The sequence below is a fragment of the Macaca nemestrina genome, chromosome 17 (assembly GCF_043159975.1).
Source record: "Macaca nemestrina isolate mMacNem1 chromosome 17, mMacNem.hap1, whole genome shotgun sequence".
Classification (NCBI taxonomy): domain Eukaryota; kingdom Metazoa; phylum Chordata; class Mammalia; order Primates; family Cercopithecidae; genus Macaca; species Macaca nemestrina.
The window spans coordinates 36,637,602-36,654,784 of NC_092141.1; the positions used below are offsets into that span (position 1 = coordinate 36,637,602).

The window sequence follows — 17,183 nt, forward strand, 5'->3', positions numbered from 1 at the left end:
TTTTTTTTTTAAGAGATGGAGTCTTGCTGTGTTTCCCAGGCTGGTCTCAGACTCCTGGCTTCAAGTGATCCTCCTACCTTGGCCTCCCAAACTGTTGGGATTAAAGGTGTTAGCCACTGCACCTGATCACTATTTAACTTTATAATACTGTTATGATTTGTGGTATTTATATTTCTATGTTCATGATTTTTTTAAAAACTTTAATGGATTTAAGATACATAAAATTTACTCTTCTAAAGAGTACAATTCTGTGGTTTCTAGTATATTCACAGAATTGTGCAAGCATCCTGACTAGTGTTAGAACATTTTCATCCCCACAGAAAGAAATTCTGCATCCCTCAGCATTCGCTCCCTATTTCTCCCTCTGCCTTACAGTCCCTGGCAATTACTAATCTCTTTTCTGTTTCTATGGATTTGCTTATTCTGGACATTTCATTTAAATGTAGTCATACAATATGTGGTCTTTTCTATCTGACCTCTTTTTTTTTTTTTTTTTGAGACAGAGTCTCACTCTGTCTCCCAGGGTGGAGTGCAGTGGTGCAATCTTGGCTCACTGTAAGCTCTGCCTCCTGGGTTCATGCCATTCTCCTGCCTCAGCCTCCCAAGTAGCTGGGACTACAGGCACCCGCCACCACACCTGGCTAATTTTTTTGTATTTTTAGTAGAGACAGGGTTTCACCATGTTGGCCAGGCAGGTCTTGAACTCCTGACCTTGTGATCCACCTACCTCGGCCTCCCAAAGTGCTGGGATTACAGGCGTAAGCCACCGTGCCTGGCCATTTTTTTTTTTTTTGTTTGGAGACGGAGTCTCACTCTGTCACCCAGGCTTGAGTGTAGTGGCGTGATCTCGGCTCACTGCAACCTCCGCCTTCTGAGTTCAAGCGAGCCTCCTGCCTCAGCCTCCTGAGTAGCTGGGACTATAGGTGCACACCACCCTGCCCGGCTAATTTTTGTATTTTTAGTAGAGATGGGGTTTCACTGTATTGGCCAGGCTGGTATTGAACTCCTGACCTTGTGATCTGCCCAACTCAGCCTCCCAAAGTGTTGGGATTACAGACGTGAGCCACTGCTCCTGGCCTCTATCTGACCTCTTTAACTTAGCATGATGATTTCAAAATTCATCCATATTGCAGTCTGTGACTTCCTTCCTTTTTACGGCCTAATATTGTTCAGTGTATGAATATAACACATTTTTGTTAATTTGTGCATCCTGGATGTTTGTATTGCTTCCAGTTTTGGCTCTTTTGAGTAATGCTACTATGAACATTCATGTACAAGTTTTTTTGTGGACATGTGTTTTCATTTCTCTTGGGTGTATATCTATGAGTGCAATTGCTGAGTCATATAGTAACTCTATGTTTAACATTTTGAAGAACACCTAGCTTGTTTTCCATAGTGATTGAACCATTAACAATTCCATCAGCAATGTACAAGGGTTACAATTTGTCCACATTTTCATCAACACTTGTTATTGTCTCTTCTATTTTAGCCATCCTTGTAAGTGTAAAGTGTTGTCTCACTGTGAGGGTTTTTTTTTTTTTTTGGTACAGCTTTATTGAGATATAATTTACCTACATACTGAGATACAATTTACCCATTTAAAGTATACAATTAAATGGTTTTTACTACATTCACAGTTATGCGACGTCATCACAATCAATTTTAGAATATTTTCATCATCCACAAGAGAAACCTCATACCCTTTAGCAATCTTGTTGAGGTTTTCATTTGTATTTCCCTAGTATGTAATAACATTGAACATCTTTTCATGTGCTGCTTGGCCACTTGTGTATTTTCTTTGGAAAAATGTCCATTAAAATCTTTTGTCCATTTTTAGTTTTTTTTTTTTAATTGTTGAGTTGTAAGAATCTTTATATGTTTTAAATACAAATCCCTTATTAGATATATGGTTTGCAAATATTTTCTTTCATTTTGTGGATTGTCTTTTCTTTTCATTTTGTTGACAGTGTCCTTTGAAACAGGTCTTGCTCTGTCACCCAGGCTGAAGTGTAGTGGCGTGATTATGACTCACTGCAGCCTCGACCTCCTGGGTTCAAATGACCCTCCCACCTCAGACAGCACTGCCCATCCCCCAACCCCCAGTAGCTGAGATCACAGACATGCACCACCATGCCCAGCTAACTTTTAATTTTTTTTGGTTGAGATGGGGGTCCCCCTGTGTTGCTCAGGCTGTTCTGGAACTCTTGTGCTCAAGGGATCCTCCAGCCTGGCTCTCCCAAAGTGCTGGAATTACAGGCATGAACTCCCACACCCAGCCTGAGAGAGTCTTTGTAGCACAATTTTTTTTTTTTTTTTTTTTTTTTTTGGAAACAGAGTCCTGCTCAGTCCCCCAGGCTGAAGTGCAGTGGTGCAATCTTGGCTCACTGCAACCTCCACCTCCCGGGTTCAAGCCATTCTCCTGCCTCAGCCTCCTGAATAGCTGGGATTACAGGCACCCGCTATCATGCTCAGCTAATTTTTGTGTATGTGTGTTTTTTTTCTTTTTTTAGTAGAGATGGGGTTTCACCATGTTGGCCAGGCTGGTCTTGAACTCCTGACCTTAGGCAATCCACCCACCTCGGCCTCCCAAAGTGCTGGGATTACAGGTGTGAGCCACCACGCCCGGCCTGTAACACAATTTTCAATTGTAAAGAAGGCTAACAGTTATGTTTCCTTTTGTCATGTATATGTCTGGTGTCATATCTAAGATACCATTGCCTAATCTGAGGTTATATTTTCTTCTAAGAATTTTATAGTTTTAGCTCTTCTATTTATGACCAGATTTTTTTTTTTTTTTTTTGAGACGAAGTCTCACTCTTGTGGCCCAGGCTGGAGTGCAATGGTGTGATCTCGGTTCACTGCAACCTCTGCCTCCTGGGTTCAAGTGATTCTCCTGCCTCAGCCTCCTGAGTAGCTGGGATTACAGGTGCCTGCCACCATGCCCAGCTAATTTTTGTAATTTTAGTAGAGACGGGTTTCACCATGTTGGCCAGGGTGGTCACGAACTCCTGGCTTCAGGTGATCCACCCGCCTTAGCCCACTAAAGTGCCGGGATTACAGGCATGAGCCACCGTGCTTGGCGCAGAATTTATTTTGTGTTAATTTTTGCCTGTGGTATGAGATAGGAGTCCAAATTCATTTTTTTTTTTTTTTTTTTTTTTTTTTTTGCTTGTGGATATCCAGTTGACCCAGTACCATTTGTTAAAAAGGCTATTCTTTCCCCCATTGAATGGTCTTGGCACCCTTGCTGAAAATCAATTGACCAAAAATAGTAGGGTTTATTTCTGAATGCTCAATTCCATTCCATTGATCTATGCGTCTATCCCTATGCTATTAGCACACTCTCTTGATTACTATAACTTTATACTAGGTTTTGAAATCAGGAAACATGAATCCTTCATCTTTGTTCTTCTTTTTCAAGGTTGTTTTGGCTTTTCTGAGTCTCTCGCATTTCCATATGAATATTAGGATTAGTATATCAATTTCTGCAAGAAAAGATGCTGGTATTTTGACAGGAATTGCATTAAATATGTAGATCAATTTGAAGTATTGGCATCTTACAATAACAAGTCTTCTGATCCATGAACATGGGATGTCTAGGTTTTCTTTAATTTCTTTCAATAGTGTTTTATAGTTTTCAGTGTACAAGTCTTGCACTTCTTTGGTTAAACTGATTCCTGAGTATTTTGTTTATTCTTTTTGACGCCATTATAAATGAAATTGTTTTCTTAATTTCATTTCTGGATTGTTCTTTGCTAGTGTATATAAACACAATTAATTTTTGCAGTTGCTTTTATATCTGGCAACCTTACTGAACTTGTTTATTAGTTTTAATAGGTTTATAATGGATTCCTTAAGATTTTCTATATGTAAAAGTAAATCATGTCATCTACAAATAGAGATAGTCTTCTTTCTTTCTTTCCTATCTTGATGGCTTTCTTTTTTTCTTATCTGATTGACCTGACTGGAATATCCAGCACAATGTTTAATAGAAAGTGAACATTCTGGCCAGGCACGGTGGCTCACACCTGTAATCCCAGCACTTTGGGAGGCTGAGGCAGGTGGATCACGAAGTCAGGAGATCGAGGCCATCCTGGCCAACATGGTAAAACCCTGTCTCTACTAAAAATACAAAAATTAGCCAAGTGTGGTGGCATGGGCCTGTAGTCCCAGCTACTCAGGAGGCTGAGGCAGGAGAATCGCTTGAACCGGGGAGGTGGTGGTTGCAGTGAGCTGAGATTACGTCACTGCACTTGTGACAGAGCAAGACTCCATCTCAAACAAACAAACAAAAAACAAAGAAAGTGAACATGCTTGGTTTGTTCCTGATTTTAAGGGAGGTTTCAATCTTTCACCATTAAGCATTATATTAACTGTGCATTATATGAATATTTTAATGAAACTGCTTTTGAGCTATTTGTCCATTTTTCTTAAATTGGAAACATGATGCACTGTGATAGTAATAATTAAAATGAAAATTTAATCATTGTCCAGTCAGAGTTTCTAGTTGGAAGTAACAGAAACTGACTTTAGCTTATTTAAGCACGAAAGAAATTTACTAATGACATACTGTGGAGGAGGAGAGAGAAACAGGTTCAGTGAAGGATTAGAACAAGAAGGTCCCAGGAGCAACCAAGACCACAGGCTAAACTTTTGCCATAAACCCATCCAGGAAAGCCATTACTGATGAGCCACTAAATGCCACAGCTTGGAATGGGGGCCCCAAAACACTGAATACTGCTCCATTGTAGAAACTCAAGTTGCCCCTAGAAACGGATGTTTCTGCCACCACTGCCACCACTAGGCACCATAACCAATTCCTGATTCTTCGTGTCTCTTGCTCTCAATTGGAGTTGGAGGAAGAAGAGTGCAGATGTATTTTCACCCTTGTCTTTCTTACCCTTTGATCTTCTCGGTGATGAGGAGGTATAGAGATCTATCATTAAGAGGCCACCTTTAGAACAAGCCTAGGGCAGTTTAAGTATGCAGCAGTGTAGTTGGAAGGAGGTCTTGTGCTGAAGTTGTGTTTAAGAGTTAACACACTGCTTTTCCTTAAATTGTATATTTATTTAGGGTGACTACATTAGTATGTTTTCATGCTGCTGATAAAGACATACCCGATACTGGGAAGAAAAAGAGGTTTAATTGGACTTACAGTTCCACATAACTGGGGAGGCCTCAGAATTATGGTGGGAGGCAAAAGGCACTTCTTACATGGTGGCAGCAAGAGAAAATGAGGAGGAAGCAAAATCGGAAACCCCTGATAAACCCATCAGATCTTGTGAGACTTATTCACTATTACGAGACTAGCAGGGGAAAGACTGGCCCCCATGATTCAATTACCTCCCACTGGACCCCTCCCCCAACACATGGGAATTCTGGGAGATTTAAATTTAAATTGAGATTTGGGTGGGGGCACAGCCAAACCATATCAGTGGCTTTGGACAAACTAATGGAAATTCTATAGGGGCTGATGACTGTAGCACCTTTCCACACCAAGCATAATTCAGATATACTAAGGTTCAGATCCTAGCGGAACCACTTGATTTGATTATGTGAGCTTAGGAAAATTACTTAGATTTTTCTGAGCTTCAGTTTCTTTTTCTTTTCTTTTTTCTTTTTCTTTTTCTTTTTTCTTTTCTTTTCTTTTGAGATAGAGTCTTGCTGTATCACCCAGACTGGAGTGCAGTGGGGCGATCTTGGCTCACTGAAACCTCCGCCTGCCGGGCTCAAGTGATTCTCCTGCCTTAGCCTCCCGAGTAGCTGGGATTACAGGCACCTGCCACCATGCCCAGCTAATTTCTGTATTTTTAGTAGAGACGAGGTTTCACCATGTTGACCAGGCTGGTCTCGAATTCCTAACCTCAAGTGATCCACCTGCCTCAGCCTCCCAAAGTGCTGGGATTACAGGCATGAACCCATGCCTGGCTTCAGTTTCTTTGTCTAGAAAATGGTGACACACTTTTACAGGGTCATTGTGAGAGTAAAAGGGACAATGAACATAAGGCAAATAGGACAGCATTTGGGACATAATAAGTATTAATAATTAGTGGCTAATGTTCATATCCTCTGTCAGTCTACTTCTTGGCTACCAGGTCCTTTTCCTTGGAATCAGTCCCAGTCTCTCTTTTTTACCCTAACTTTTGAACCACCTACAGCTCCCAGTCATCTTTCATACGTCAGCTCCCAACCAGTGCAGAGTTTTTTACGTTGAGTATCTGATCCACCCCAAAGCAGCACTGCATCACATTGAACTTGGCCATGCTTTTGGCCAAAAGCTAGAGATGCTGTTGGCTGACAGGCTTAGAAATACCTCTCCAGCCCTACCATAATCAGCCATGGCAAGTTGACATGAGGCAGGCCAGAACAGCCAGGTGTTACAGGCTCTTAAGTTAGGCTGCCTAGAGTCAAACCCACTCATCTCCACCACTTATAGTTAGTGACTTTGGTGAAGTTATGTAACCTCTGTGTCTCAGTTTCATCTTCTGTAAAATGGGGCTATGAATAGTATTATTTTGTAGAGTTATGAGGATTCAATAAATTGATATATGTAAAGCATTCGGAACAATGGTAGGCAAGTAAGCTCTCTAGTCTTTGCTATTATTATTATCATTATTCAGTCTGGTACTCAAACCCAAGCACTGGAGAATGAGGGTACAAGGCAGGAAACCCGTAACTGGGAACTAAGATGCTAAAATCAAACTGCACACAGCAGAAAGACGGACTGGCTCAGGTTCAACAGTGAGCTGCCAATGTCAGTCCCTCAAAGTTCAGAAGTGGGGCCAGTCTCCAAGCCTCAAGTGTGGCTGTTACAAAGGGCTCACCTGTGCCAGTGAGAAGGCAGCAGGGGGCTGGGGGCAACCATGTTATTGAGGAAAAGAGAGTATGGGCTTTATCAATGAATAAATGGGCAATGGATAACAAGGGTTTACTGGCAAAAGAGTAAAAGGATCAGAGCGATGCTTTATAACAGTGGTCTCCAAAGCGGGGTGTGTGCTAATTCCTGGAATTCATTAGGGGCTGGCTGCCCTGGGCTGCAGAAAACAAATTAGAATTTATATTTATTTATCTTTAAAATAATTAAACGTTACTGATACCCAGTGTATCAAGTGATGCTGGAAGCCACATTTGTCTGAACATGAGTCAAGTGTTATAAATGGTAAGAGAGATCTCCCAAGAGGAATTTGTGTGCTGCAGGGTGTCATTAGGCTATTTTTATTAAAAAATCAAAAAACAAAAAAACAAGACCTTCAAACTTTAGATAGTAGAATCTTGGGTGGCGGGTTCGCTCAGTTGGTTAGAGCCCGATGTTAATAAATCACAGAATCTTTATAATACTGTAAAGTGAGTTGAAGAGTGACCATCAGAATCAATTGTATCAAACAGGATTATGGGCCATTGTGGGGTAAAGGACTTAAAAGAATTGTCAATTTAAAAAGATGAACTGTGAACTGCACAATATTTCTCTTACAAAAAGACTAGTGTTCAAAAATTGCTGACCTTTTCCGTTATGACAAATGAATTTCAAAACTGTGCTACCAGGAGATATTACAATAATCAATCAACTAATTAATAATAATAATACAATTAAAATAATAAAGACATTTAATTAGGATCTTTAAGGAAAAAATGGTGTTTAACAGTGAATGAAAAGTCACTGTTTTGGGGGGCCAAGGCAGGAGGATCGCCTGAGTCCAGGAGTTTGAGACCAGCCTAGGCAACATAGTAAGAACTCATCTCTACAAAAAAATTAAAAATTAGCTGGGCCTGGTGTTATGCGCCTGTAGTCCCAGTTACTTAGGAAGCTGAGGCAGGAGGATCACTTGAGCCCAGGAGTTTGAGGTTACAGTGTGAGTGCAGCAGCCGAGCTACGATCACACACAGCTCCAGCTATGATCGGGCTACTGCACTCCAGCCTGGGTGACAGAGAGAGTTTGTCTCAAGAAGTAAAGAAAAGAATAGAAAAGTAACGGCTCTTGCAAAGGAACTCTTTTTTGTTAAGAAACCACTTTGAAAATGGATGCCTGGAAGTCAAATTGTCTCTGTTTGCAGATGACATGATTGTATATTTAGAAAACCCCATCGTCTCAGCCCAAAATCTCCTTAAGCTGATAAGCAACTTCAGCAAATCACAGGCGTTCCTATACACCAATAACAGACAGAGAGCCAAATCATGAGTGAGCTCCCATTCCCAATCACTACAATGTTTTTTTACTCCTGAAAATGATATAACTTTATCATTACTTATGAAACATTTATATCTGCATGCTTTACAAAAACTTGGAAACGGTCTTTTAATCTATTAATATTCCAGACATAGGTTTACAATACTTTTCAATTAGCTTGCAGAAATAACTCTTGGACATCAGTTGATTTATTGGCTGAATTTCAAAAAAACTTTGCATAGTTGCTGGATAGAAATGAATATTAGGATTTAGCAATGTGTTTGTGGTGCATTTGGCATTGTGTAAATTTGCGAATATATTTCTCAGCTATGGTGGCAATTAAAACCTATTTTCAAAATAAACTAAAGTTAGAAACATGCTTGTGAATCATTTCATCACAAATTGTTAAGCCAATTTTTTTTTAAAAACAGTGGAATTTACTCAATTATAGGGAGAACAAAAATGTTTTTGTACCTCAAATATATAAGATGAAAATTTAAATTAAAAATATTCATTTCTTCTTCATCTCCTTTTAATTTCTATACTTGTGTACATTTTATACATATATGTTATAGGTGGACATCATTTAGAAATAATATATAATATACATGTATATTAATATATGCAATATATAAATATATAATACACATGTATATATGCAATATATACATAGTCATAGGTGGACATCGTTTAGAAATAAATAAATTGGGCTGGGCATGGTAGCTCATGCCTGTAATCCCAGCACTTTGGGAGGCCAAGGTGGGCAGATTGCTTGAGCCCAGGAGTTTGAGACCAACCTGGGCAACATGTTGAGACCCCTCCCTAAAATAAAAATACAAAAATTAGCTGAGTGTGGTGGCACATGCCTATAGTCTCAGCTACACAGGAGGCTAAGGCCGGAGGATAACCTGAACCTGGGGATGTCAAGGGTGCAATGAGCCATGATCGTGGTAGTACACTCCAGCCTGGGGGACAGCGTTAGACTCCATCTCAAAAATACAATACAATAAATTAAAATGAATATACTAGAGATTCATGCTCAAGCATTTGTATTGATAGGGAGTGTTTTCAAAAGGGTTTGGAGACCACTGCTGTAGGAAGACAGGTCTGAGCCTATGTATGAGATAAAAGAAGAGAAAGAACAAAAAGATGAGAGGATAGAAGACTAGTCAGTTACTTCTGCAATACAATATTTCAGGCCGGTGTTAATAAGAGGCTGAATTAAGGTGGTGACATTTTGAATGGAAAGGAACAGACTCAATGGAATGAGATAATGAGAAGACAGAAGTAATAAATGTTGACAACCAATGACGCATAGAAAGCAGGGGAGAGGGAAGTGTCAGTAACTGAATTGAGAGAAATACAAAGTTATTGAGGAATAAAACAATGAATTTTGTTTTAAACATGTTGAACTTTAGTGCCTTTGGGAACGTTAAGTGAAAGGACCTATGGACCAGTTGAAAAAAAGAAATTGGTGCTGGCTTCAGCAGCACATACACTAAAATTGGAATGATACAGAAATTATCACGGCCCCTGTACAGGGATGACATGCAAATTCGTGAAGCCTTTTGTGTGTGTGTGTGTTTTTTTAAAGATGACAATGGCTAAAACTTCCTTTTTAGAGTTCATATGTTTTGCAATCTAATGTCCATTACCGTAAAGATAACATGCCTTCATGGAAACCAACAGCTTTGACTTCTTAAAATATGAATACCTTTTGGAGGCATCCACAACTTGCTTTTCCCCTCAGGACTTCCAACTGTAGCAGAAGACAAATAAGAGAGAGAATACAGTGGATTAATATGTGGCCATTGCTTTGGGAAACTCAGGTTCCAAACCCACTCTACCATTTTGTAGCAATGAAACTCTGGAGATTTTTTTAACACTTCTAAGGTTTAGTCCCCTTATTGTTAAATGATGGCATCATAACACTTATTTTATATAGTTATTGTGAGAATTAAATGAGCAAATATATGAAAAGTGCTTATGTCCTTGCCTTGTATAGTTAAGCATTAAATAAAAAATAGTTCTAATTATTGTCTATTCACTATAACTCTTGGAAAATAAATTGACCACTATATTGTCTGTGATCTTAGCCTACTGTATCCTATTCTACATATTCACATGTGTGCGCTCACACATACACCAAAAAATAAAGATCATTCACAAAGTTTTTAGTATCTGAGACCTAGACTGAGAAAGAATATTAAAATTCTCATATTTGGATCAAAACTGTAATAATATTATCCTTACATCTACATAGAATTTTTCAGTCACAGATATTATATACATTCATAAAGCACAACAGAAATCCACCATATTTATACTTGGTGTCTTTTAGGCAGAGAGCAGAGCAAAGTGGAGAATAATATTCATAGAAAAAAGTATACTTTCCTGAAATGAAGAACAGAAGCTACAGATTTAAAAGATACACTGTGTTGTAGTAAAAAACAGCACAGAGGAATAGAAATGTGACACAGCTACATGAAGTGACTAAACTCATGAACTAAGTGAATAATCTTATGGGTATCTAGGCAGAAAACACAAGCCACTTATAATAGGAAGATGTAAACCTGAGCTCAAACTCATTGACAATAATAGTCCATGCCAAAAGATGATAGAACAATGTTTACAGAGTTCTAAGGAGAAACAAGTGTGACCCAAGAATTTTATACCCAGCTAAATTTCCACTTGTGTATAAGGTCATCAAAAAATAGTCTCAAATGACAAAGGCTTACTTCAGGTAAAACATATATAAACACTGGTTGAAAAAGCTACCTGATGATAAAGTCTAGCCAATTAAGACATTTCTAGGCTGGGTGCGGTGGCTCAAGCCTGTAATCCTAGCACTTTGGGGGGCCAAGGTGGGCAGATCACCTAAGGTCAGGAGTTCGTGACCAGCCTGGCCAACGTAGGTGAAACCCCGTCTCTATTAAAATACAAAAATTAACTGGGCGCAGTGGCACGTGCCTGTAATCCCAACTACTCAGGAGGTTGAGGCAGGAGAATTGCTTGAGCCCAGGAGGTGGAGGTTGCAGTGAGCTGAGATTGTACCACTGTACTCCAGCCTGGGCAACAGAGAAAGACTCTGTCTCAAAAGAATAAAAGAAAAAAAAAAGACATTTCCGAATGAAAAACTAGAAAATGGGAAAGATTTAATAAGGCTAATCATGAAGTCTGAATCTATATAAATCTAGAAATAAGGCAAAACAATTATAGATATTACAAAACAGGACCTACATATGTGAATAAGGACTGCCAAACAAAGTGAGGTGGACATCCGGGTGGTGGTGTGACCCAGTACAGGATGTCAGAGCCTAAGAGGGCATCATCCACTCCAGGGTGCAGCCCAGCATGGGGTGTCAGAATCTAAGCAGGGTACCTATATTGGAGGGCTGCTTGAGTGCAAGGAGTGGGAGCCTGCGCAGGGTGAGACAGGTGTCCACGTATGGTAGTAGTGGTGGCTCCACGCAGAGTGTCAGAGTCTGAGCCAAATGAGGAAGGTATCCGTGCATGAGGGTGACCTGTTGATGGTATCAGAGCTCAAGCAAAATGAGAGGGGCATCCATATGGGAGCATAGGCTGGCACAGTGTGAAACCTTGAGCAGTATGTAGAGGGACTACCCATGCAGAGTGAAAAGGTTTTTTGTACTTATTTGCCATTTTTTCTGAAAGTATGTGATTTTTTAAAAAATGTGCCCTCACATAGGTTTCCCCCGATATTACAGATAATTACCTGTGGGGAAATGACATAGAAAATATATTTAAAGCATTATTTGATGTATATGTATACAGATACTAGGAGTATCACATTAATCACATGACACTGATTCCTTTCAACTGTCTTGCTTTTCTAATACATAAATAATTTTGGATGTATCATTCAGAAACTTTTTCATGCTGATTTATTAAAGCATTTTAATGCTACTTAAAGAATATGAAGTGTGGCCGGGCACAGTGGCTCATGCCTGTAATCCCAGCACTTTGGGAGGCCGAGGCATGTGGATCACAAGATCAAGAGATCAAGACCATCCTGGCCAACATGGTGAAACCCCGTCTATGCTAAAAATACAAAAATTAGCTGCATGTGGTGGTGCACGCCTGTAGCCCAGCTACTTGGGAGGCTGAGGCAGGAGAATCGCTTGAACCCAGGAGGTGGAGGCTGCAGTGAGCTGAGATCGTGCCACTGCACTCCAGCCTGGAGACAGAGCGAGACTCCATCTAAAAAAAAAAGAATATGAAGTGTGACACTGGGTGCGGTGGTTCACACCTGTAACCCCAGCACTTTGAGAGGTGAAGGTAGGAGGATCACTTGAGCCAAGGAGTTTCAGGCTGCAGTGAGCTATAATCACAGCACTACACTCCAGCCTGGATGACAGAGCAATACCTTGTCTCTTTCTCTTAATTAAAAAAAAAAAAAGCCGGGCGCGGTGGCTCAAGCCTGTAATCCCAGCACTTTGGGAGGCCGAGACGGGCGGATCACGAGGTCAGGAGATCGAGACCATCCTGGCTAACACAGTGAAACCCCGTCTCTACTAAAAAATACAAAAAAATAGCCGGGCGAGGTGGCGGCGCCTGTAGTCCCAGCTACTCTGGAGGCTGAGGCAGGAGAATGGCGTAAACCCGGGAGGCGGAGCTTGCAGTGAGCTGAGATCCGGCCACTGCACTCCAGCCTGGGCGACAGCAAGAGACTCCGTCTCAAAAAAAAAAAAAAAGGAAGTGGGTAGACTGCAAGTAAACCCTGAGAACTCCTAGATCACCTCAGTTTGCAACACCCATTCACTTCTTTCCTCACTGCTGCCTAAGAAGGCACATGAAGCTTAGTCACTGTGTAGACTCCCAAAACTTTCTGGAACTTCATGCAAAGGTTAAGCCTTGGAACCAACTCTGAATTTCCTTGTGGTTTCACACTTGTCACATTTTCTTCTCACCTTGTCACCACCCACACAGACTCAGCCTCCTGGATGCGTCACGCTTGGGTGGCTTCATTTCCTGGCCCCTGGTAAGCCACAATTGCAAGAGCTATTGCTGGTGAAACTGGTGACCCATTAAAGGCACACAAATAAGAACATAAGTGCAGGGGAGCCACAAGTGCACTATCTGAATGTGTCAGGCTGAGAACACGATGTTTCCTCAGCTGTCACTCATCCTCTGGTGGAGAGGCCTCTTTGGTCTTCAGTCTTCCAGTAACTGTCTATGAAATATTTCTGCATGCTATTCATCTATACCTGAGTGCAAGCATGCTTTCAGGACAGAAGAAATGTCATATAGGTCAGAATAATGTTTCAATGGGCTCAGGATTTTTATCCCTGGTTGTCCTATCAACCCATTTTGTGCTATCTACTGGTAGTGGTTCCAAATTCTGGTCTCCAAACTGGTGATGATATGGAAATAATTTTTTCATTATTATTAATCTGTCATGAAATTTAAAAAATAAGAATAATGTAGGAGAACATTATTTCATTTGGTAAAATTTCATTTGGTCTAAATTTCATTTAGTAAAAAAGGAACTCTTTTTTTTTTTTTTTTTTTTGACATAGGGTCTCACTCTGTTGCCCAGACTGGAGTGCAATGGCGCAATCATGGCTCACTGCAGCCTCAACTTCCGGGGCTCAGGTGATTCTCCCACCCCAGCCTCCCAGGTGGCTGGGACTGTAGGCATGGGCCACCATGCCTGGCTAATTTTTTTTTTTTTTTTTTTGTATTTTTTGTAGAAACGGTGTTTTGCCATGTTGCCCAGGCTGGTCTCAAGTTCCTGGGCTCCAGCAATCTGCCCACTTCCCTTGGCCTTGCAAAGTGCTTCTTTTTTTTGTATTTTTAGTAGAGACGGGGTTTCACTATGTTGGTCAGGCTGGTCTTGAACTCCTGACCTCGTGATTTGCCTGTCTCAACCTCCCAAAGTGCTGGGATTACAGGTGTGAGCCACCACGTAAAGCCCAAGAACTCTTCTTTATCCTGAAACTATGTCCTCATATTTTTAGTTTCAAAAATAGCTCTCCTTTTGGGGCCAGGTGCAGTGGCTCATGCCTGTAATCCTAGCACTTTAGGAGGCCGAGGCAGGTGGATCACCTGAGGTCAGGAGTTCAAGACCAGCCTGGCCAACATGGTGAAAACCCATCTCTACTGAAAATATAAAAATTAGCTGGGCATGGTGGCACACACAACTCAGGAGGCTGAGGTACCAGAATCGCTTGAGCCTGGAAGGCAGAGGTTGCAGCTAGCCAAGATCGCACCACTGCACTCCAGCCTGGGCGACAGAGTAAGACTCTGTCTCAAAAAAAAAAAAAAAAAAAAAAAAAAAATGAACTGATTTAATTCACCCCAAGATGGAATCCATTCTGTTCCTTTGGTGCTTTCAAAATCTTCCCCACATCGTGTGTGTGTGTGTGTGTTGAGACAGGGTCTCTCTCTGTTGCCCAGGCTGGAGTGCAGTGGCACAATCACGGCTCATCACAGCCTTGACCCCCTGGGCTCAAGCAATCTTCCTACCTCAGCCTCTAGGGTAGCTGGGACTAGGTGCATTCCACCACACCCTGTTAATTTTTTTTTTTTTTTTTTGTAGAGACTGGGTTTTACTATGTTGCCTGGGCGTCTGGGACTCCTGGGCTCAAGTGATCCACCAACCTCAACCTCCCAAAGTGCTAGGATTACAGGAGTGAGCCACCGTGCCTGACTATTCTCCATGTCTTGAAGCACAGCTACCACAGCTGACATAATAGCCCAACAATTTTGTCAGCAAATAGGCCGATCCTTTTTCAAGAATACCAATTCCTCCCCCTGTTGCCACCCCAACATCCTTCCATTCATTAACCAACACACTGGCTACCAGAAATTGGGAAAGAGAAGAGCAGCCACAGTAGCCAGAAAGTTAAGAATCGTCCTCCCCTGAGTCCTCGCCTTTTCAAAGGCAGAGGAAATGTTTATAGCTGGGTCATCCCTGAAGGCACTAGCAAAGCAGGAACACCAGGATGAGAGTGACAGTGAGAGAAACACTCATCTTTAATTAATAAAATCTGAATTTTGTAATCCCCACATCTAGAAAGAAGCTATTTTAATGTTAGCATACATGCAAGACTTATGTTATTATGAAAAATCAAAAACATGCAAGGTTTATGTCATTTTGAAAAATCAAATTTAATTTTGAGTTTTCTTTTGGGACAGGGAGACTCTCATCTTTTTAGTGCTTAAGTTCTCTAAGGCTCTCTCTCTCTCTCTCTCTTTTTTTTTTTTTTTTTTTTTTTTGAGACAGAGTCTTGCTCTGTCGCCCAGGCTGAAGTGCAGTGGCATAATCTCAGTTCACTGCAACCTCTGCCTCCCGGGCTCAAGCGATTGTCCTGCCTCAGCCACCTGAGTAGCTGGGACTACAGGCGTATGTCACCATGCCCAGCTAATTTTTGTATTTTTAGTAGAGACAGGATTTCTCCCCATTGGCCAGGCTGGTCTCGAACTCCTGGCCTCAAGTTATCGGCCGTCTCAGCCTCCCAAAGTGCTGGGATTACAGGTGCGAGCCACCGCGCCCGGCAAGGCTCTTCTTTATCTGGCCTTAATTGTGTTTTCTTCACTTCTGCGTGCCTGCAGCCTTGTACTGGCATAAAGACCACGCTTAATCAAGGTTTGTTGAATTAACTAATAAATGGATGAAAGAGCTTGCAGAGCAGAACCAAGTACTGGGAAAAGGACAAAGATAGGGAATGGGGAGCAGGGTGGCATTGGAAAGCACCATTAGAGAACTTGCCTGGAACATCGGCTTCAGATTTGCTATAATTTCTACCACTTTTGTCTTATCTTTGGTTATATCAGTTCACCCTCTTTTATGTGGCTTCATTGTTCTTTCCTTTCCTTGAGTGTTTCCCTTGAGCTACTAATTTTTTCTTATGAAGGTGTTTTGTAGACCCGCTCTCCTGTTCTGTGTCCCTCACGCTTAGGGTTTCCCAGGGAGCTTTGGTTTGTATGCGGGCTTGCAGTATTTGGGCAGCTGCTTTCTCCAGCACTATAATTTCCCTTGTACCATTTTTTTCACCCAGACCTATAACAGAGAGATGGCTGCAGATTGTTCCCATGAATAGCATCAATCTCTTCACCTTCTGGAGCTTCAGCTTGTACTCTTAAGATGGAATACAGCTGGTTGGGTGTAAATGTGCTTTGTTTGTGGCAATTCAGTCTTGGCAAGTGTTTTCATCAAAATTAGAGGCTGAAATCGCTGGCTGCCAGGGCTTTCCTGGTAGCTGAACATTTTTCTGGCTGGGGATGGGAGTCATGCCCTAGGCCCTTTATGCAAGAGTGGACCATCCCAATTTCTTGCTGTTTTTACTGGAGGATGTCTTCAGATCTGGCACACCATACTACCTGTGAGCAAGAGAGTATTTGGTCCCACTCAAATTTGTTGCTAGAATCTAGGGCCAGCCTTGGTCTAACCGGTAAAATAAGTATAAGGTAGAACCCTGGTGAAACTAAGCTATATTGCCCTGTCTCAGCCCAGATTCACATCCAAAAGAAATCAAAGTCCAACTCCTATAAAAGCCTTGAAAAGTAAAGCATGTAAATCTTCACCATTCATTATTCACCTGAAGTGATCTTGAGGGCATCTAGGAGAAAGTTCCTGAGCTCATTATAGAGTGCACCATCACTCTACTAAAGTCGCACACTTCTCAAGAGCTGCTTCCACCCTCATATAAGCTCATTATCACCCTCTTCCCTCTCAGGGGATGCCAATATTTTTTTTTAATTGAGGCAAAATTCACACAACAGAAAATTAATGATTTTAAAGTGCACAATCGGCCGGGCACAGTGTCTCATGCCTATAATCCCCGCACTTTGGGAGGCTGAGGTGGGCTGATCTCTTGAGCCCAGGAGTTTGAGACCAGCCACGGGCAACATGGCGAAAACCTGTCTCCACAAAAAATACAAAAATTAGCCAGGCATATGGTGTGTGCCTGTAGTCCCAGCTACTTGGGAGGCTGAGGTGGGAGGATTGCTTGAGCCGAGGAGGTCAAGGATGCAGTGGCATTTACTATATTC

General features: G+C 41.5%; 1 protein-coding gene and 1 non-coding gene across 3 annotated transcripts in view; one reads left to right on the top strand and one right to left on the bottom strand.

Moving 5' to 3' along the window:
- Nucleotides 1–17,183, bottom strand: part of LOC105476829 (transmembrane and immunoglobulin domain containing 1) — a 62,807-nt gene that overhangs the window by 34,482 nt on the left and 11,142 nt on the right. Inside the window, exon 2 of one of the 2 annotated variants that reach the window (XM_071082621.1) lies at nt 9,880–9,924. The gene's annotated coding sequence lies outside the window, so the exon portion shown is untranslated. Of the gene's footprint in view, nt 1–9,879; nt 9,925–17,183 lie in introns of those variants that run through there. The other variant, XM_071082622.1, reaches the window with a different exon arrangement.
- Nucleotides 9,640–9,743, top strand: LOC112425828 (U6 spliceosomal RNA). The gene has a single exon (XR_003016967.1). It is a non-coding gene; the product is annotated as a U6 spliceosomal RNA (small nuclear RNA).